This window comes from Schistocerca americana, chromosome 1, assembly GCF_021461395.2.
Source record: "Schistocerca americana isolate TAMUIC-IGC-003095 chromosome 1, iqSchAmer2.1, whole genome shotgun sequence".
Lineage (NCBI taxonomy): Eukaryota > Metazoa > Arthropoda > Insecta > Orthoptera > Acrididae > Schistocerca > Schistocerca americana.
The window spans coordinates 632917017-632940353 of NC_060119.1; positions in this window are offsets into that span (position 1 = coordinate 632917017).

A 23337-nucleotide genomic window follows, 5' to 3' on the forward strand; every position below is an offset into this window, starting at 1 on the left:
CATGGATGTGTGTGATGTCCTTAGGTTAGTTAGGTTTAAGTAGTTCTAAGTTCTAGGGGACTGATGACCTCAGATGTTAAGTCCCATAGTGCTCAGAGCCATTTGAACCATTTGAACAGCAGGCACACATCGTTCGTTGAAGGCACATTTGTAAACAGATAACAAGGTACAATGCGCTCGTAATTTATAAAGCAAATTTCAGTTTACATTAACAATTTCTCTAACACAGTTACTGTTCACTCATATTTGCAATTCATTTAAAGTCCATAATAATTAGCAATGGCCTCTGTTGTATCGTAAATGGTTAACTATGGGTGTAAAACTGAACTAACTTTTTGTGGTTTCTTTGTATGTGCTTGCTAATAGCATCTGAATTTTCGCATATTCTGGAATTCCGCAGTAGTGTGGAATTCAGTTAATGTTTTCAGTCTGCTAATGTTAAATACGATGAATGAGGTATGCAATCGAAACTGCTACTTCTCCTGAAGACCTATGTACCTGTTCTTTATTAAACTACTTCGCGGACGTTCCTTCCAATTATGTCGACATTTCGTTAGGAATTGTGGAAACACCAGAAGAAAAGGAACTAATTCAGACAACTCTGTGAATTGTGGTGTGAACGATGATTTTTGTGCTAAATAAAGTCCAGAACAATAAAGAAGGTTTCTTCTAACCCCAAGGAAACCATGTGCAATAATGGTTACAGTGAGAAAGACAAGGCTATAAACTTTTTGGTTAATCGAAGGTGGAGGAAATGCTTAAACATACACCCTATGCATTAAGCTGGTTTTGTCTCATAAAATATGAAATGTATGAATGAAGGAAACATTTACATGAAGTACAAAATATGCACCAAAACGAAAGTTGCAAATGTCTGAAAGAAAAACTATTCCAAAGGCTTAGAACTGCTTGTGAGAGCCAGTATATCGTAACGAGTGAGATCTACGAGACTGGGGATCTGAATTGCAAAAGAGATGAACATTATTCATTTCATGGCTTCTTCGACTTGGTTAAACGTACTCAGGACATTATACGAAAAACGAAGTCGCAAAATTACGTAGTTTACCTTACCTAAACATGCAGAGAAGATGAAATAGATAATTTTCTTTGACTATAAGTCTTCTGACTGGCTTCATGTGGCCTGCCATGAATTCCCCTCCTTTTCATCTCAGAGTATCAATTACTTCTCACGTCCTCAATTATCTCTTGCATGTATCCCAATTTCTGTCAGATCTAAAGTTTTTACCTTCTACAGCTCCCTCTAGTACCAAGGAAGTTATTCCCCGGCGTCTTCACAGTTGTCCTGTCAAATTGTCCTTTTTTCTTGTCAGTGTTTTCCACATATTCCGGTCTACGCCGATTCTGAAGAAAACTTCCTCGTTGCTTGTCTTAACTGTCGATCTTATTTTCAAAATTTTACGAGGCACCACATAAAAAATGCTTCGATTCTCTCCTGTTCCCGTCTTCTTACGCCGTGTTTCACTGCCATACAATGCCACGCTCCATTCGTAAATTGTCAGAAATTCCTTCCTGAAGTTAAGGTCTCTGTTTGATACTGGTGGACTTCTCTTAGCCAAGAATGTCCTCTGTCCAAGTGCTAGTCTACTTTTTCTGTCCTCCTTTCTCTGCATAGGTAGCAGAATTCCTTAACTTCATTCTCTTCGATTTTATCCATTCCTTCTGATTTATTTCATTTTAAGCTTTCCAAACCTCTTCTAAAACCTGATTCTTATACTGCATGACCTACCTCTTCTCTACCGACTCCTGCTTCTCGTTGCCACGTCGTCAGATAAGCCCGCACCCTAATAGAGGCTCTAAGTGCACTTTTTCAACTATCTGCTCAATCTTCTGCATTTAATAGTAGAAGTTCCATTCCTCTCATAATGCTACCACCTTCGCTTCTAATTTCACCGAAGATTATTTTGACTATTGTACTAGCAGAGGCACTCGTTCCAACAATCATTCCTTTTTCAATTTCATCACGTTTTTCTTGTAGCCATTTCGTCTAAGCTTCCCTGCACTTACTATTTATTCAATTCCAAACTGACTTGTACTTCTACTTCTACATTCCTGATATTCCCTAAACATTTTTGTAGTTCTAATTTTGACCGATCAAGTGAGGTATTCCTTCTGTTACGCAAGGTTTCTTCGCAGTTACTTTCTTTGTGCCTATGTTTTCCTTTACAACTGCTATGATTGCCCTTTTTAGAGGTGTCCGTTCTTCAACTGTACTGACTGCTGAACTATACCTTATTGGTATGTCTACACCCTTAGAGAAGTTCAAACTTATCTCGTACCCCACTTCTTTGCGTGTTGTTCTTCCTGACTAATCTCTACTCTACACCTCTACTACACTGTGATCTGAGTGTATATCTGCTCCTGGGTACGCCTTACAATGCAGTATCTGATTTCGGACTCTCTGCCTGATCATGATGTAATCTAACCGAACTCTTCCCGTGTCACCTTCCCTTTTCGAAGTATAATTCATCCTCCTGCGATTCGTGAATAGGGTATTCGCTATCATTAGCTAAAATTTATTTCTTTCTCCTCCCTCGCTTCGTGTTCCAGTCCCATACTCTCCGATAAACTTTTCTTCTGCTCCTTCCCCTACAACTGCATCCCGTGTCTATTAGAGTTTGATCTGCCATTACGTACTGTATTACCCTTTTAATACCCCAATATACTTTCTCTCTCTCTCTTTATCTTCAGATTACGACGTCGGCATGTATACTTGAGCTATCTTTGACGGTATTGGTCTGCTATCGATTCTAAAAGTAGCGTCCCTATCAATAAACTTTCCGCAGTAACATACTGTCTGCCGCTCTTTCTCTTCATAATGAATCGTACTCCCGTTACAGCATTTTCAGCTGCTCTTGATGTGATCCTATACTGATCTAACAAGAAATCCTGGTCTTCTTTCCATTTCATTTCACTGATCGCTGCTATGTCTACATTGAGCCTTTGCATTTTCCTTTTCAGATTCTCCAGCTTCCCTAGCACATTCAAACTTCTGACGTTCCATGGCCCAACTTATAGAACGTTAATCTTTCCTTCGTTGTTCGACCTTTTCTCTTGGTCTCCTCCCCCTTCGCAGTTCCTTCCCGGAGAAACGAATGGAGGATTAATCGGGAATCTTTTGCCAACGGAGAGATCATGATGACACTTTTTCAGTTACTGACGCATGCCTTCTGCATACAGCTTACGCTTTTTTAATGCAGTTGTTTACATTGCCTTCTGCATCCTCAAGCCATTGGTCATTGCTGATTCCCTTTCTCCTTTAGGGGCAATTTCCCACCCCAAGCGCAGGAGAAGGACGTGAAACTCCGTCAGCTCCTCTACACTCTTCGGCAAGGCCGTTGGCAGAATGAGGGTATAAAATAATACAGAGAAAGTCATTGCTGACGTAAAGGCGAAGCTTCTCCTTATCCCCTAAAAGATGCGTACAATCAATCAGGTTTTGTGCAAACCACACGATATCGTTTCTAGCGAATAAGGACAGAGTCGCTTCTGCAGTCGATGAAAGCTACGCCTCATTCATATACAACACTGCCAGTGATAATTATCAGTGTATCTATGATTCCGTAGCTCTGCCTCTGTCGCCAGGAACAGCCAATCAAATTAGGACCAGAAATGTAAGAGAAGGACTGTTTTCTTGCAAATGGCTTGTTATGGTCGGAGACTGTCGGAATTTTGCCCTGGGCATGACGATATCCCTGTCTATAGAGCGACCCGAGAAGACTGAATATAATTCAGACAACACCTACAACTAATACTGTGATTCAGCTTGTCGATAAAAATACTTGTCAATAGTGTAAAACGTTTTCCAACAAATTGTCGACAGTACTATTTTCGACAGCTCTTTTTCATTCCAGGGTTATCAGGAGATCCATATCGTTAAACTTCAGTCATTCCTGCATTGTCAGTTTGCATCATCGCATTTTTACGATACTGATCAAGTACGCTTGGCACGTAGCAGAGTATGCAGAACGACGGCCACGACCATTTCTTACTCCATTCGATTTCTGTCTAAATAAAATCAGTAATTACTGTGAAGTTCCTGAATGCACTTATTTTTCTTTTATCAGGTTTGCTTGGTGTAACAAATATATTTCGCATTTTTGTTACGACTGCTGGGAAGTAAGAAGGAACTGTTTCAGTGGTAGCAAAATATACATTACTCAAAATTTGTCTTATGACCTATTCTACAGATTTTGTTATAAAGCTTTAATGTCAGCAAATTAAAGTCTCTATTGAGGCATGTTCCCTGTAATGTATCATAATACATTGCTCTTATTTTGTTTCCTCTGCAAGTCTCTTGTGTAACAATTACATCTGCAGTTGTTTAGCAGCCGATACGATACGAACCGAAAATTATAAAAATAAATTTATAATTTGAGATATTTCTGGTAAAGTGCACTCTGGACTTCGCTCTAATCGTCACTACGTCCTCTTGTTATGACGGTGTCTGCTTATTCACCTACTCGCGTGCTCGGCACGAAGAGCCGCAGAAACCGTTGCTGTAAGTGGTTCCTCATGCAGGAAAAATGAATGACATTAAGAAAACGTACTTGCAATGCTCCTTAGGAGCTAAAATTTTGACAGCGCATTTCTGTTGGTGTGCTCTTCCTGTGTGAAAAATTTCTGGATAGGTTTCAACATTTCGCATTAGACCATTCACTTGCCAGTTTAGTGAACTCAGATCCTAAACAGAATTCTAGAACTGACGAATTATGGGAAAGGTTATTCGTTTACAACTCGAAATTATCATGTTGTCACAGCAGGAAAATGTGGTACAGGAAGAGGGTTCTGTTCCTTGGCATGTGAATCAGCTTAAAAAATCCAGGTAGAAGATTGAGACTGATTTGACAAGTTGCCTAACCTTCTGTGGTCTGTGGCACAGAGGATTCCAAGCATATCCGTTGATACTGATGAATAAGTGGTAGATATGTTGTGGCTAACCGTGTGCTTGCAGGACCAAGAATTCACACTGTTAATCACTTATTCGGTGATATTCCACATCATTTACCCTCTGACTAGTGGAAAATTAAGTACAATAAATAGAAGTGAAACATTTAGTATGTCCAGAAGGAGATTGTTAGAAGAAAACCTGTGTATCTGATACCACTTGATCTTGCGAGTCAACATTTATACTAGTTTCAGGGAAATAAAGAAATACTGGTGCGGTATTTGAATATATCCGAATCACCATGATGACATTGTTCCTTAACATTTCGCAGTCGGAAGCAGTGTATGAGGTATTAGAAAGGTTTCGCCAGGAGTGCAAGTCAAGAATTCTGTTTTCAAGCAAGCCGCACACATGAGATAGGTTAGTGATGAGCATTGGAAATGTCAATTTCAATGACGAAAAGCGTAATCAGGCATCATCTAACGTAAGGGTGGAAAAATTGACCATTCGCAGTATAGCCAACCGAATTCAAAGTTAAATTGTGTGAGTTCGTCCTTTCGGTACAGCCAGACAGGACACTTGATGTACAATTGGTCGGTACCAAAGGCGGGCAGACTTTATGTCATTCTGGTGCAGGCTGGCGTAGGAGACTACACGACTTATTAACACACTGCAGTCCGTGTTTCCTACTTTGAACCATGAACCAGGTTATTCATTATTGGACTCATGGATCGGGGCGTCACTTGCGGATTCAAAATATCTATACCTTACTGGTGTGCAGAGGACACACGTGTGGCGAAGGTTTGCCTGAATCGTAACATTGAGAGGTTGTCCTTGAGCTTGCTGTAATCGAACAGTTGAGCATGGATGTACTCCTGAGATGCGAGCGATTTTTTGAGCGAACTGGATGGGTAATAAATTATGTAAAAAGGGTCATCATGTTTAACTTTAGCTCAGGTGAGCAGTTACTGTGGTGTAAACATAAGTGGTATCATCGGGAGTGCTCTGTGGAGGCCGAGCTGTCGCCCTTCAATACCATTTACGCGCAGAACAGGATCGGGCTCTGTTGGAAGTCATGGGACGATATACGAAGTAATGGGCGACGGGCTGAGGCCAATTGGATACCGTACAAGGTTTTGATGACCGATTACGTTGAAGTACGACAGTCTCAATATCGTTTGCCACCATTAGAGAAATGAGGAAAAGTATTTGTTAACTTCCAGTTGAAAGAGAAATCTGGCCTTCAATATTCACTTACGGATCGCCGATATTCAAGGTACCCAAGTGCAGAGGTCAATAAAAAGGTTATTCTGGAATCAGTACCACTGCCCGATCTCCGTAAATGCTTCACATGATTTTCTGGCGTCCAGTACTTTACCATCTGAGCCACACCTGCCACCATGTGTCTCTCGCATATCAGTCCTAGGCACTAATAAAATTTTTCATAGATCGGAACCTGTTTGAGTATAGCCGTAGCAATTTCGGATTGGCTTTAGGGACAGCTGTACTGTCGCGAATTTTACCTTTCGTTCTGGGTGACCTAAAATTTAAAGGTTTCTATACCTCGAGCGATATCCTGGTTTATAGCAAAACTTTTAATGATTTCCTGGACCATGTAGGATAAGTGCTTTGTCATCGACGTGAAGTGTGGTTAATGGTAAAAATCATCCAAAGTCAACTAGTTGAAAGGATATTTCTGGGTCATACACTATCCGGCAAAGGTGTGAGAGCAGGCAATTTTCGAACGAGAGGAATGTATCTAGATTCATGGTCATGGCAAACTTTTTTGAAAACTCATTCCCAATTTCGCATGGTAAAATATTTTGGAAATTCATTACCATTTTTGCTCTGCTGGACACCCTCCGAAAGCAGCTGAGGGGCTAGGAAAAATATTTATGACGGAGAGACAGCAGACGTTCTTCGCTGCCTCGAATGCAGACTTGGTTAGTGCATGTGTACTGGCCATGCCATATTTCGACCGGTAGATTTTCTTCGAGATGACCACATCTAACTCGGGTGCCGCAGCCGTGCTTCTCCAAGAAAAGGTAGAAAAGAGAAAACTTATCGGATATGCCTCTAGGCCATTATGAGCCATGTAGAACAAGTACTCTGAGTAAAAATTAGAGGAGTTGGCAGTACTACTTGGTTTGGGAAGCTTCAAATTTTAACTTTTAGAGACAGACAATGAGGCATTGACATGGATATTTGCTAGACCATAGATGGGAAGAATAGCCAGATTAGGTTCTCCGCCTTTCGTTTCGACGTGCCCTCAGTCGAATTTTTCAGCACGAGGACGAGTAAGATGTCTTTCCACAAGCCACCGAGGAACCTGACTGTTGGAGCGTCATCTGAGAGAGTCAAAGGGTATTCGGATGTTTAATGGATCGACTGGTTGCTGACAAGGGGAGGCCGCCAATTGTGAAATTCAGATTCGATTCATACTGCGCATAATAAAAGCTCATGGCCAGAGGTATAATGTGGCAAAGCACCAAGATGCACTTCTCAGCCGTTGTCGAGAAAATCGACAGTTAAAAGAAACCATTGCGCTGAAATACTCTCTACGATTAATAATTTTCTACAGCGTCGTGGCGCAGGGATAAGCGCTCGGGTTCGTAATCCGAATGTCGCCGGATCGAATCTCACGGCATGCAACCTTTTTTTTGTAATTCAAATGTGTATATACACACACACACACACACACACACACACACACACACATATATATATATATATATATATATATACAATTCCCGGCAATCAGTTGCAACAATTATGCATGTAATAAGTTGTTGAAAGTCGTTTGTCGTGGAAAAACTGGCGACCTCGAACATCATTATGTTTTCCGCAAACAAAGTTGTATTTCACAAATGTTATTAATTTTCTTCATAATGTTTACCACGTATAGTTAACGGAAGACGTAGAAACGATATTCCGAAACGATTACGTATCGTGTAAGTCAAACGTTCGAATTAGAATAGAGACCCCACGAACACAAATTTGCTGTGGCAGGTATGAAATATAAACTCCGTTACTCGCTCGTTACACTTGAAGGACAGATGTTGAATGGGCCGAAACGAGCCACCGCATAACAGCGTAGTTGCCTGCTAACTTCGAAAGAAGGTAGATGCGGTCCCTAGCGCAATTGATAAAATCGTCGAAAATCAGTGCGTATGTCAGAGCTTTGGTACACCCTGTTAAACAAACGGAAAAATGGAGGCGGTACAATTGGAGAGCGATCCGGGCCCTTCGCACGAAAGTGATGTGATCGAAGAAGATTCTGTACACAGTGAAGTGGCGAAACAACAATTGAAAGATGCGCTGGTGTATTTTGAAAGCCTCCTTCGTAACAGTAATCGCATCGCAGCAGAACAGTCATCACCAATCAACGAAGAAGCCATGGTAATTGGGGAAGAAATGTTCCAGAATACGCTGCAAATGCTCGCCGAAAAAACCATCGTTCATGATGAGGAACTGATAGACATTAATGAAATCGACGATAATAATGCCTACGAAGACGTTGAAACGAGTCCCATTGCCAACGAATCATCAGACGAATACGAGCCGGACGAGAAGATATAAAAGGGGTACGACTATATTTCTCTGGATTACAAAATTAGAGCTGTCAATCTGGCCAAAGAACATCCAGACTGGAGTCTGAAAACTCTACAAAGAAAGAGGTGCTCTCGTCTGACAAATATGGGCTATTTATCCAGGTGGGAGGAGCAAATCAAATGTGGCGGTAACATATTTGATAAATATTGTACCATCGATTCATGGATGCATGAGCGCTTCGTAGAAGCTCGACAAAACTTCCAGCAAGTTACTACCAGAAACCTGCAGCAGTGGGCCTTGGGCGCTGCAAGTCAGTTCCCAGATTTCTACTTCAAAGCTTCAAAAACATGGGTCGCGGAATTTAAAAAGAAGCATGGGATTCGGCCACAGAAAATCAAAAAATTTGTTTCCCGGAAAGAGACGGCTACCCAAGACGAAATTTTGGCCGCAGCGGACACATTTCGGATCCAGACGCGAACGTTGATAACTAACTTCGACAAACATTTCATAATTAATACTGATCAAACAGGTAAGTAAAGAACTGTTCACAAATGTCATATGACATGATGATAGAATATAATAATCTGATATATGATAGACAACACAGATTTCGTATATTTCTTATATAAACGATATTTTTATATTTTGTTTGTCTGGGTGCCAGTACCAGTCCACGTTCAACAGAACTCACGCCGAAAAAGGGTGAAAGACTGTCCTGGTAACACGACACGACACGAACAAGGAGACGCATTCGTATACGGCACAATATTCACCTACCCTCATGAACCATGGACCTTGCCGATGGTGGGGAGGCTTGCGTGCCTCAGCGATACAGATAGCCGTACCGTAGGTGCAACCACAACAGAGGGATACCTGTTGAGAGGCCAGACAAACGTGTGATTCCTGAAGAGGGGCAGCAGCGTTTTCAGTAGTTGCTGGGGCAACAATCTGGATGATTGACAGATCTGGCCTTGTAACACTAACCAAAACGGCCTTGCTGTGCTGGTACTGCGAACGGCTGAAAGCAAGGGGAAACTACGGCCGTAATTTTTCACGAGGGCATGCAGCTTTACTGTATGGTTAAATAATGATGGCGTCCTCTTGGGTAAAACATTCCGGAGGTAAAATTGTTCCCCATTCGGATCTCTGGGCGGGGACTACTCGAGAGGATGTCGTTATCAGGAGAAAGAAAACTGGCGTTCTACGGATCGGAGCGTGGAATGTCAGATCCCTTAATCGGGCAGGCAGGTTAGAAAATTTAAAATGGGAGATGGATAGGTTAAAATTAGATGTAGTGGCAATTAGTGAAGTTCGGTGGCAGGAAGAACAAGACTTCTGGTCAGGTGACTACAGGGTTATACACACAAAATCAAATAGGGGTAATGCAGGAGTAGGTTTAATAATGAATAGGAAAATAGGAATGCGGGTAAGCTACTACAAACAGGATAGTGAACGCATTATTGTGGCCAAGATAGATACGAAGCCCACGTCTACCACAGTAGTACAAGTTTATATTCCAACTAGCTCTGCAGATGACGAAGAAATTGATGAAATGTATTATGAAATAAAAGAAATTATTCAGGTAGTGAAGGGAGATGAAAATTTAATAGTCATGGGCGACTGGAATTCGTCACTAGGAAAAGGTAGAGATTGAAATGTAGTAGGTGAATATGGATTGGGGGTAAGAAACGAAATAGGAAGCCGCCTGGTAGAATTTTGCACAGAGCACAACCTAATCATAGCTAACACTTGGTTCAAGAGTCACACAAGAAGATTGTATATATGGAAGAAGCCTGGAGATACTGACAGGTTTCAGATAGATTCTATAATGGTAAGACAGAGATTTAGGAACCAGGTTTTAAATTGTAAGACATTTCCAGGAGCAGATGTGGACTCTGACCACAATCTATTGGTTATGAACTGTAGACAAAAACTGAAGAAACTGCAAAAAGATGGGAATTTAAGGAGATGGGACCTGGATAAGCTGACTATCCCAGAGGTTGTACAGAGGTTCAGGGAGAGCATAAGGGAACAATTGACTAGAAAGGGGGAAAGAAATACAGTAGAAGAAGAATGGGTAGCTTTGAGGGATGAAGTGCTGAAGGCAGCAGATGGTCAAGTAGGTAAAAAGACGAGGGCTAGTAGAAATTCTTGGGTAACAGAAGAAATATTGAATTTAATTGATGAAAGGAGAAAATATAAAAATGCAGTAAATGAAGCAGGCAAAAAGGAATACAAACGTCTAAAAAATGAGATCGACAGGAAGTGCAAAATGGCTAAGCAGGGATGGCTAGAGGACAAATGTTAGGATGTAGAGGCTTATCTCACTAGGGGTAAGATAGATATTGCCTACTGGAAAATGTAGTAGGTGAATATGGATTGGGGGTAAGAAACGAAATAGGAAGCCGCCTGGTAGAATTTTGCACAGAGCACAACCTAATCATAGCTAACACTTGGTTCAAGAGTCATAAAAGAAGATTGTATATATGGAAGAAGCCTGGAGATACTGACAGGTTTCAGATAGATTCTATAATGGTAAGACAGAGATTTAGGAACCAGGTTTTAAATTGTAAGACATTTCCAGGAGCAGATGTGGACTCTGACCAAAATCTATTGGTTATGAACTGTAGACAAAAACTGAAGAAACTGCAAAAAGATGGGAATTTAAGGTGATGGGACCTGGATAAACTCACTATCCCAGAGGTTGTACAGAGGTTCAGGGAGAGCATAAGGGAGCAATTGACTAGAAAGGGGGAAAGAAATACAGTAGAAGAAGAATGGGTAGCTTTGAGGGATGAAGTGCTGAAGGCAGCAGATGATCAAGTAGGTAAAAAGACGAGGGCTAGTAGAAATTCTTGGGTAACAGAAGAAATATTGAATTTAATTGATGAAAGGAGAAAATATAAAAATGCAGTAAATGAAGCAGGCAAAAAGGAATACAAACGTCTAAAAAATGAGATCGACAGGAAGTGCAAAATGGCTAAGCAGGGATGGCTAGAGGACAAATGTAAGGATGTAGAGGCTTATCTCACTAGGGGTAAGATAGATACTGCCTACTGGAAAATTAAAGAGACCTTTGGAGAAAAGAGAGCCACTTGTATGAATATCAAGAGCTCAGATGGAAACCCAGTTCTAGGCAAAGAAGGGAAAGCCGAAAGGTGGAAGGAGTATATAGAGGGTCTATACAAGGGCGTTGTTCTTGAGGACAGTATTATGGAAGTGTAAAAGGATGTAGATGAAGATGAAATGGGAGATATGGTACTGCGTGAAGAGTTTGACAGAGCACTGAAAGACCCGAGTTGCAACAAAGCTCCGGGAGTAGACAACATTCCATTAGAACTACTGACAGCCTTGGGAGAGCCAGTCCTGACAAAACTCTACTATCTGGTGAGTAAGATGTATGAGACAGGCGAAATACCCTCAGTCATGGCTGCAAAATAATAACACGAATTCTGTACAGACGAATGGAAAAACTAGTAGAAGCCGACCTCGGGGAAGATCAGTTTGGATTCCGTAGAAATATTGGAACACGTGAGGCAATACTGACCCTACGACCTACCTTAGAAGCTAGATTAGGGAAAGGCAAACCTACGCTCCTAGCAATTGTAGACTTAGAGAAAGCTTTTGACAATGTTGACTGGAATACTCTCTTTCAATTTCTGAAGGTGGTAGGGGTAAAATACAGGGAGCGAAAGGCTATTTACAATTTGTACAGAAACCAGATGGCAGTTATAAGAGTCGAGGGACATGAAAGGGAAGCAGTGGTTGGGAAGGGAGTGAGACAGGGTTGTAGCCTCTCCCCGATGTTGTTCAATCTGTATATTGAGCAAGCAGTAAAGGAAACAAAAGAAAAATTCGGAGTAGGTATTAAAATCCTTGGAGAAGAAGTAAAAACTTTAAGGTTCGTCGATGTCATTGTAATTCTGTGAGAGACAGCAAAGGACTTGGAAGAGCAGTTGAACGGAATGGATAGTGTCTTGAAAGGAGGATGTAAGATGAACATCAACAAAAGTAAAATAAGGATAATGGAATGTAGTCGAATTAAGTCGGGTGATGCTGAGGGAATTAGATTAGGAAATGAGACACTTAAAGTAGTAAAGGAGTTCTGCTATTTGGGGAGCAAAATAACTGATAATGGTCAAAGTAGAGAGGATATAAAATGTAGACTGGCAATGGCAAGTTATGTATTTCTGAAGAAGAGAAATTTGTTAAAATCGAATATAGGTTTAAGTGTGAGGATGTCGTTTCTGAAAGTATTTGTATGGAGTGTAGCCAAGTACGGAAGTGAAACATGGACGATAAATAGTTTGGACAAGAAGAGAATCGAAGCTTTTATAATGTGGTGCTACAGAATAATGCTGAATATTAGATGGGTAGATCAAATAACTAATAAGGAAGTATTAAATAGGATTGGGAAGAAGAGAAGTTTGTGGCACAACTTGACTAGAAGAAGGGAATGGTTGGTAGGACATGTTCTGAGGCATCAAGGGATCACCAGTTTAGTGTGGCAGGGCAGCGTGGAGGGTAAAAATCGTAGAGGGAGACCAAGAGATGAACACACTAAGCAGATTCAGAAGGATGTAAGCTGCAGTAGGTACTGGGAGATGAAGAAGCTTGCACAGGATAGGGTAGCATGTAGAGCTGCATCAAACCAGTCTCGGGACTGAAGACCACAACAACAACAACACAATATTCAATCACGATGTCTGGACGAGTCTTGCCTCTCGTTTTCGTATGCCTCCAGGAGTCCACAGGTACGTTTGTACCCAGAGTACGGAAGATAGTCGACGAGTACACCAAGTCGTATGCCAACGTTGTTATTACAGCCTCCAAATCCGGTAAACTAACAAACGGTTTGTTCATGGACTTCTTGCGTAATGCTTTGCAACCATACGTACAAAAGAAAGAATTTGTCCTTCTGATCGACTCTTGGGGTGGGCAAACGTACCTCACGTTATACGATGAGATGTTCCAGGACGATAAGAAGTTACCAACGTGCACTATAAAAGTCATTCCTCCAAAGTGCACTCCTCTCGTCCAACCGTGTGACGTGTATTTTTAACGGCAGGTAAAAAATTTGATCAAGTGCCATCAAAGTTGTGTTTTTTTAATCGAGCCAAACCGTGACATCAACTCCAGAGACGATTGTATAAAAATCGAATCCATCGTCCACCACCAATTGTCTTCTCCGATTTTTGCCCATATGTACGATACGCGTGGTATGCATCAATCCTGACGAACGATAGCACAATTTTCAGAATGTCAATCAGGTGTGTTTCCCAACAGATAATTTAAAAAACATTGTTCTTGTAAAAACACATCGTTTATCAGATGTACTCAAAATTACAAAATTACAAAAACAAATACTAAAAACAAAGGTTGCATGGCGTGAGATTCGTTACGGCGACCTTCGAATTACGAACCCGAGCGCTTACCGCTGCGCCACTACGCTGTAGAAAATTATTAATCGTAGAGAGTATTTCACCGCAACGGTTTCTTTTAACTGTCGATTTTCTCGACAACGGCTGAGAAGTGCATCTTGGTGCTTTGCCACATTACACCTCTGGCCATGAGCTTGTATTACGCGCGGTATGAATCGATACTGAATTTCATAATTGGCGGCATCCCCTTGTGAGCCTCAGCTACAAATCTCAAGGCAGCTGCTCAGACAAGGTGAAAATATGTGGTGTCACCGCCAGACACCACACTTGCTAGGTGGTAACTTAAATCGGCCGCGGTCCATTTAGTACATGTCGGACCCGCGTGTCGCCACTGTGTGATCGCAGACCGAGCGCCACCACAAGGCAGGTCTCGAGTTACGGAATAGCACTCGCCCCAGTTGTACGACGACTTTGCTAGCGACTACACTGACGAAGCCTTTCTCTCATTTGCCGAGAGACAGTTAGAATAGCCTTCAGCTAAGTCCATGGCTACGACCTAGCAAGGCGCCATTAGCCTTACATAGTTTGATAGTTATCGTATGAAATGTCTCATCAAGAATGCTGTATTCACACAAGGAATAAAAGTTTTCGAGGAGCTGCATACTTTTCTTGCTACCATTCACTACTTATCTTGTTCCAGAATTCACGCCAGTCTGCGTTAGATAGCGTGCATTTCGGCCTCCTCTATCTACAAGGTGTTGGCACATTTGCCAACACATCAAAATGTGCAGAGGTACTCGCCAAACAGAGGGCCGCTCGGCCATTACACTCGCTATGAGGATAATAGCAATCTTCTCCTAATTGGCGGCCCACGAAGCTTGTCATGATGGAGGAGCATGTCACTATGTAATCCAATACGAGGTATCAGACGCGAAGACTCACTTAATACGGGCTCACGAAACATCTAATGTCAATATATAATGTAATATGACTTTAATATTTCGGCTCCGAGTACCAGCGATGATGCGCTACCCTAACTTGATACGACAACGCTCTTTCCTCTGACGACAACACTCTTTGCTGAGAAAAAAGAGGAGCATCTATATATTTCTCTTGTAACTGTTGGAGATAAGAAATAGCAATTGGACATTATGTCTTTTTTGAGGTCAGATAAGTTAGCATGTAGAAGTAATTTGAAGCGCAGAGGTCAACACATAATCGCGATTATCATGAATAAACATTGAATTTGTGGAAAAAAAAAGGAACGTAAATATCTTTACGAACCTTTATTCGATTTTGGATCCTTGGACCTCCATAAAACTATTATGGTGTTTAGCAACACAATGCATAGTGATTTCTCCACGAATTAACAATATTGGGCGAATTTGCTACTATCACGGCCAGAACGACGCGCAATATTTCGCCGTCATCTTGTATGTTCAAGACGTTTCCTGAGAGACCAGTTTGTTTACCAGAAGATATCATATTGCCATTGTTGTTCAACCTTATCATTTTGAGAGTGTTACCAGAAAAGAAAATCTCACGGGGACTGTCAATATTGTAGCTGCTAAGGGAGACGGCGTCTTCATCGCGAACTGTAGCTGTTTCTCCGACATTTCCTGGCGTTCTCTGAGAACTGGAGAATCAGAAACCTCCGACCGCCAACTCATCCTGTACCAAACCCGTTATCTGTTTACAGCAACCACAAAGAAAACATATTCGTCTATAGTCAAATTTTTTCACAGATTGTGTTTATTAGACAGGTAAAAATTTTATGATGTATGCATCTAGGCAAAAAAAAAAAAAAAAAAAAAAAAATCAAAATAGAGTTGTTTTAATGCAGTACCTGTCTTATATCTGTCAAAGACGAAACTCAAAGAGCAAGGTAATTAATTAATAATGTTTATTTTTGCGCAGCAGTTTCATTTCAGAGTCCTGGTTAACAATTACGCACCAGCTCATGCAAGTTCCCCGTAACACACGACGAAAATAAGACTTCTAGTGGTCACCTTTTCAGTTAAATGTGATTTCTCTTGGTCCCTACACGTAGAATTAGCGAAGTGTGCCAGGCAAGCCGACAAGTGTGACGTCACAAGTTCATTTCAGGCGCCGCATATCTAGTTGGCCCCAATTGTCGCTTTACAACCACTTGGCTGCGGACTCTGATCTGACGGGAGGTGCGAGCCACGTGTTACGTCATATGTGAGGAGGAGTTTCTGTTAGCTGTACGATAGCAGTTGGCAAGCCCATCCAGGTGAATATACAATTCCATTCACCTCAAGATCCTGCTCCGGCCATGGTCATTGCTAAGCAAATCTGTGCTCGCAAATTTTATCTGAAGCTACAGCAGCATTATCGACGACAGCTGCGGCTTCATCTCTTCAGCAATGAACGACTGTACGACTGTTCCACTTACTTCATGTTTTTAAGAAATATAACGGCATTACCCAGTGGTACTGGTGAACTCCTAGTACTATTAACAATGACTGCAGGAACGTAGAAACTTTGATCTAATAACCATTACAAGTCATTATTATCAAGTAGATCCCATGTCCAGTCGTGTTATTGAAACATCAGAGTATAGTTTGTTTGGAAAGAAAGAAATATAACAAATTTAATTTCACTTCCAGCCGGTTTCTGTATGTTTTAATAATTTTGGAATGGTAAGTGAAAGTATGTTTATGCAACACAGTAACTTCACAGTTGAGATAAATATTGTTTAGCGGCAAAATTATTCTAACAGGTCAAAAGTAAATTCTATTATCGGAAAGTAAATTAATTCCAGGCACTTTAAATTAAAGATTTTATATAAAAATAATTATCCATAGTTGCTAATTTTACGCGGACTTGTGATACGGTTTTGTGTGTTGGCCTGGTTCGTATTTCGGCGTTGCAATTGTGTTGATACTCAGGGGTAGTTCTTATATTTAAATAATTCAAAAGTCATTTGAAGTTTCCTTTTGAGTTTCATTGCCAGTTCCGAAGTAGGAAAAAGTGAGTAAACGCTACTGTGAGGTTACGCAACTATTTAGTCAACCTCCATTTAGTGAGAGATTTATTTATTCCAAATTCACTTTAAAGCGTTTAATTACGAGTTTAATATTAACTGAAACCCTATATCATCATTAAGTCACGTCGTGTTGTGTTAGTGAAAACGTGTGTGTAGCCTTCTTTTGCCACAGATGTTCAAATTGTTCCTTACAAGTTGCTGTTCGCAATTTCAATTACCTAGCGAACAGATAGTACCCAGTTGGGTTGGCAACCGGTTTCTCATTTATTTCACAACATTAGCAAAGGTGATTGTTTTGCATCCCGAATCCCGAAGTAACCCATTCCGTTGAACCAATGCGTGAATGTTTGCACAGTTCTTCATAATTGAACTAAATATAACTAAAAGCTGATTTGGCGGGATAAGTTGATCTAAGAGGTAAACTGTTCTGAATCTCTGTCTCACTAACAGTGTTATACTTTTCTTTGCAAACGATAGCCTGGCCAAATTTTACTGTCCGTTAGGCAAACGTGAACACGGTAAAAAAATTTTCGCAGATGACCATTATATAAAGGTGGGACATTACTCGTGGTTACGCTGGTATCAGGAAAATTTAAGTCTAGGGATTGTCTAGTGGACGAATTTTGCAGTTTGTGCAAATTTCATTTTTAAATAAACGCTATTTTCGCCACGAACAAGGAGTCGTCCCATGAAGATATCGCAAGTGTAGAGAAGTAATAACACAGGTGGAGAATAATAAAATTTGCTTTAATCAACAAGAGTAATAAAGGTGATGGAGTGGGCATCGAACTAAGGATGCTGCCTGAGGTGGAATCCGTTATTTAGGACCGGGAGGCATGCATTACAGACGCTTCCACGGATATACGAACACTTACAGCAGAGGAATTTCATGCTCTGGCAAACGCCACGGCATGTAGTACGTCTATTAAGACCGAAGCAGTTGACTACAGATACGAACAAATTAACAATGAACTGCAATTAGATGAACAACCGAACAATCTGCGAAAAATGAATAATTAGTTAAGTATTTTGCTTGCTAAAACGGAGGAACAAGAAAATAAAGTAGACGCTCAGGGAATATCGATTGAAAATAGGTGCACAAGAAAAGAAAATATTTGCTCAATGTACTTCGATTATAAGTGATATAGAGCCACAGTCAAAGAAACTAAGTGAACCAATTACCATTGTCAGTTACAATATTGTTACAATGGAGAAAATATTTTATTCCTTGGAAAATGAAAAGGAATCTTAAATGTGACATGACGACAGTGCAGTCGCAACGGCCGATTTGAATCAGAAACAGTTAAGATCCAAGAAATGTCTGAATCTATCGAGAAAGAGAAAGAAAACAAGATGAAGGATGAACTCAAAGAATTTGGTAGGAAAATTAATATGCGGAGTGGTCACCACCGAAATTGCGACTGCAGTCGCGGACGTTGAACTACTGTAACATTTCAGGGTAATCAAAGTTTGGAATCGGGTAATGTAGGCAGTACCGATTTATTAGTGAAGGAAGAGTGTTTTGACCCACTCAAAAAGCAGGTTTTAGTAAAAATTGTGAAATGTTGTTGAAAACAACGTGGACAGGCAAGCAAAAGATAAATACCGTCATCGACGTGCTTGCAGAAGAGCTCAAGCGATGGGGCCTAAACCTCGATATTTCCTAAATGACTTCGTAAGACTTCAGAACCGAATTCTTCAAATAATACTGCTCTGAATGGGAGCAGGAGAGTATATTACAGGATTCTGTAGTATCAAGCTCTTAAGATAATATTAGTAATCGAACATCAAAGCGAATGTTTTGCTTATACTTGGTCCGCAACTGGAGTATTTGCGATTCTTACGATCAGAATTTGGTTATCGGTTTCAGATGGTTCAAATGGTTCAAATGGTCTGAGCACTATGGGACTTAACATCTGATGCATCAGTCCCCTAGACTTAGAATTACTTAAACCTAACCAACCAAAAGACAGCACAGACATCCATAGCCGAGGCAGGATTCGAACCTGCGACCATAGGAGCCGCGCGGTTCCGAACTGAAGCGCCTAGAACCGCTCAGTCACAACGGCTGGCTGGTTATCGTGTAAAAGCTTTGAAAGATTGTGTGTGTGAAATCTTATGGGACTTAACTGCTAAGGTCATCAGTCCCTAAGCTTACACACTACTTAATTATCCTGAGGACAAACACACACACACACACACACACACACACACACACACACATGCCCGAGGGAGGGAGCGAACCTCCGCCGGGACCAGCAGCACAGTCCATGATTGCAGCGCCTTGGACCGCTCGGCTGGAAGATTGTACCCTACGACTTGAAGCGATACATTGGCAGTAATTACGAGACAATTTATTTAGTAAAACTGAGGAGCAAGACAAATGGCGGAGTAACAGCGAAAATCTTAGAAATCGGGATCATAATAACGCAGAGCGAGAGACAAAGGGCAAGAAACAGATAAGTAGTTTGTGTATTGTCCACACCAATAAACAGTATATAACATCACCAGTGGGAACAGGTACCGACACAGTGATCAGCCAGAACATTATGACCACCGACCTTCTATCGCCATAAACCGTTTCAAGCGATAGCAGAGTCTGAGGACGAATGACTGCTAGTCACACACACACGCACGGTACGTATAGTGTCATTGGGGGTACTGTCCTTGTTAAGAACGGGTAAGGCCCGCGATCTATCTGAATTTGGCCGAGGGCAGATCGTGATGGCCTGGAGGCTCAGCACGAGCATTTCGAAACTGCTCGACTCGTCGGGTGTTAAAGGAGTGCTGCGGAGAGTTTCTTCAACACGTGGCGACACGAAGGCGAAACCACGTTCACACGTCGTGGGAATGAATGGCCGCTCCCCTTTACAAATGTCGGGCGTCGTAGACTGCGTAGGTCGGTAAAACAGTACAGGCGGCGAACAGTGGTGGAGCTAACATGAGACTAATACTGCTCAGAGTGCTAGAGTGTCCGCACACACACTTCACCGAACTCTCCTAAAAACGGGCCTGATATCGGCTAGTACAACTGAAATGGGCACGTGACCATCGACATTGGGCATCGGTGCAGTGGCAGAGCGTTGCAAGGTCTCATATATCACGATACTTTCTTCATCATGCCGATGGGAAGGCACGGATCCTTAGTCTCCCAGGGGAACAGCTCCTTGAGATCTGTACTGTGGGGTGGAGACAAGCTGGGGGCGGCTGCATTATCCTCTGGGTCACATTCACATGGCCATCAGTGGGTCCAGTGGAGATCGTGCGAGACACCACAATGGCTAAGGAGCATCGTACACTGGTTGCAGACCACGTACACCCCTTCGTAACGATCATGAACCCGACAGTGTGACATTTTTAAACAAGATAATGCGCCGTGTTCCAAGGCCAGGAGTGTGATGGATTGGTTCAGCAACACAGTGGTGAGCTTCAGTTCATGTGGAGGCCCACCAAGTCGCCAGATTGTAACCTGATTGAACTCATCTAGGATGTGATTAAACGTGGCGTCAGAGCTCATCATGCCCCTTCCCATCGACAGGACAGTAAACCGTACTTTGCCTTCCACCCTGTCTTCCCCATTTCCAGTGATAGTGTGGAAAAGATAATCTCTGTGGAGATACACGTATTTCTTTTGTGCACTAAAGCGAGACGGTAGTTAAGTACGGAATGCATTACACCGATTGAATTGGTGATCGACTTAGTAAATTGCAGTCCATCAATTCACTATTAGAAATCGGCTGGCCGAAAGTAGCTTCCTCCAATAAGACATTTAGGCGTACATTCGCTGATTCTGATGGATACTGTTTCCCAAAAATCCATATTCATTGTTTTCTTTTGACAGATGTGAGAACCACCGAAAAGAGCACCAAGGGAACTGGACAGAGGTAATAAAACTGATCTTCCTCTAAGTTCACCGAAGCTAAACCACCTACACTTCAGAATGCTGAAATTCACAGCCTGTTCCTGTAGAAGCCTTACTACGTATTCTAGAGAATCCGATTAGTCTGGAATACCCCTGCTACCTGTGACATGTTGCTACTGAGAATCCTTTCAGATTACCTATTCTGCATACTTATGATGTCTTTATACTGTATTTCCCGACATACGATAGAATAAGAATTTCACTGACGGTTTTGGAGGCAAAAGGTGTGCGACATTTTCAAGGAGGCAAAAGATGTGCGATTTTTTTAGAAGTTACTTACAGCCCGGCCTTGCTCTTCCATGCTTGCGGCGCCCACATAATATGCACTCTAACACATCAAACAACTTCCTCAATATGCACAATGGCCGGATAAAACAGCTTATTCTTGACAGTCAAGGTGTTGTTTTCCTTAGGAGGCACCACTTGGATAGCGCACCACGTTGCTTAACGAATTAATGGGCCACTACACCGCCACAGCATTTAACGCTCACCGGCGTTCTCTCCTGAAAATAATCGACTGCCAACGTCACCCACAGTACCATTCTCGACTAGCTTATTTCGAGCATAAACGGAAGGGAATATACTGCATAGCAGTTACCCATCTACAGCCGTACTCTGCATCCCACTGTGAACTACAGGGAAGAGTGTATTTAGCGTTGCATTTCTATCTGTCGGGAAATTCTTTACCCTTAAACGACGCATTCGCAGACAACTGAGTAGAGAATTTACACACAGTACGCTGATGTTTTCAATCCTGTTTAATATTACATCATAATCATGGATATATACACTCTTCGACGGCCGCTGGTGGCCGAGAGGTTGAAGGCGCTTCAGTCTGGAACCGCGGGACCACTACGGTCGCAGGTTCGAATCCTGCCTCGGGCACGGATGTTTGTCATGTCGTTAGGTTAGTTAGGTTTAAATATTTCTCAGTTCTAGGGGACTGATGACCTCAGATGTTAAGTCCCATAGTGCTCAGAGCCATTTGAACCATTTGAACCATCTACACTCTCCGATGATGTCATAACTGATTAAAATTTGAGGTTTAATTCTCACAACGCTTATTTCTCATGCATCGTTGAACATTCATTTGAACTGGTTCCTGACCGATGTATGTAAGTCTATTATCTTTTACAACGAATACTATTGTGCATCTTCATCCTTCCTAACCTTGGATTCATATTCAAGACGCCATATTAGATCACCACTTACCTTCTCGGCCAGTGGTTCTTTGCACGACTGATGGGGTGCGGTATTCCAATGATCGTTATAGGGATTTAGCCTTGTAATCATGTCTTTCAATAATTTATCAAAATATAGTTATTTTAAACAAAACCGTGATACAAGTTAACGTAAATTTATTTTTTAGTTTTAGTTTATTCGCCATCCATATTCTAGTATAGCGTTATGGGTATCTGAGCATGTTTTTCTAGTACGTGTATAGTTTGTTACCTGATTTTCGTGACGTGCCTTCTACTACTTCTAAAACCAGTTCTATAACACACTGCAAAAACACAGACGGATTTATTTTTTATGGGAGCTTACTTCGTGCCCGTAAGTTACTCCTCTTTATGGTGTGAACTCATCTTACAAATTGGAAGTTGAAATTGGTACCACACACATTCTGACTTATCACTCAACTGATGAACGACATGTACGAAAAAGAGTCTATCGTTGTCGAGTTACGATACTCAAATATTTAACATGCCGCTTGGTGAACAGTCATTGAAATCAACTTGTGTGTAACTACTAACCACGTCTACTGAGTGAAAACTTATATTCAAAATGGAATCTATTCCATAAGTGAATGTGTTCACTAGCTGGAAGTGCCGAATATTAATTTCAGCTCGTTTAGGATCAAAGGTAAGGCTTGAAGAAGAAGATTTCATCAAGAATAAGCAGTTGTAGCCCCAAGACTGGTATAATGCAGTTCTTCAGTGTAACATATCTGTACTGTTTTCTGTCCACATTTCATTTATGTATAAGCCTATATTCCAAATACTTTCAGAAAAGACTATCCCCACCATTTCGTTTTATATTTCGCGTTGAAAAGGTTTTTTAAAACAAACTTTTTTCTTGCCTTTGTGTGGAGTCTGTATCCTATCTACTTTTGCCACAGCAATAATTTGCTAACGGAATAGTAAAGTTCATCTACCCTTTTAGCATCTCATTTTAATGCAGTCCTCAGCATCACTTGGTTCAGTTCGACACATCTTGCTTGACTTTTAAAGATGTTCGTTATGTAATTTACTTCTAAGACCAAATTCATTCTGTTCAACTGATATTCAAAGTTCTCAGCCGTCTCTGACAACATTACATTAGTTGTGCTCCAACTAGAAGTTCCCTTTTCAAACTTCTCTGTGGATTCCGTTACTACTTATCAACTACTGAACTTAATTTGCTTCTACTAAGGTCTTCCATTACCTTGTCAAATTGTTCTCCCAGTATTGTGCTTCCATCTTGTAATCTACCTCCTGTTGTGTTTTCATAATGTTGCCTTCATGTCTTTAACTTTCGCGCAAGTGTCCAATTTATTCGCTCCCTGCTTTGCCATATGAGATCTTAA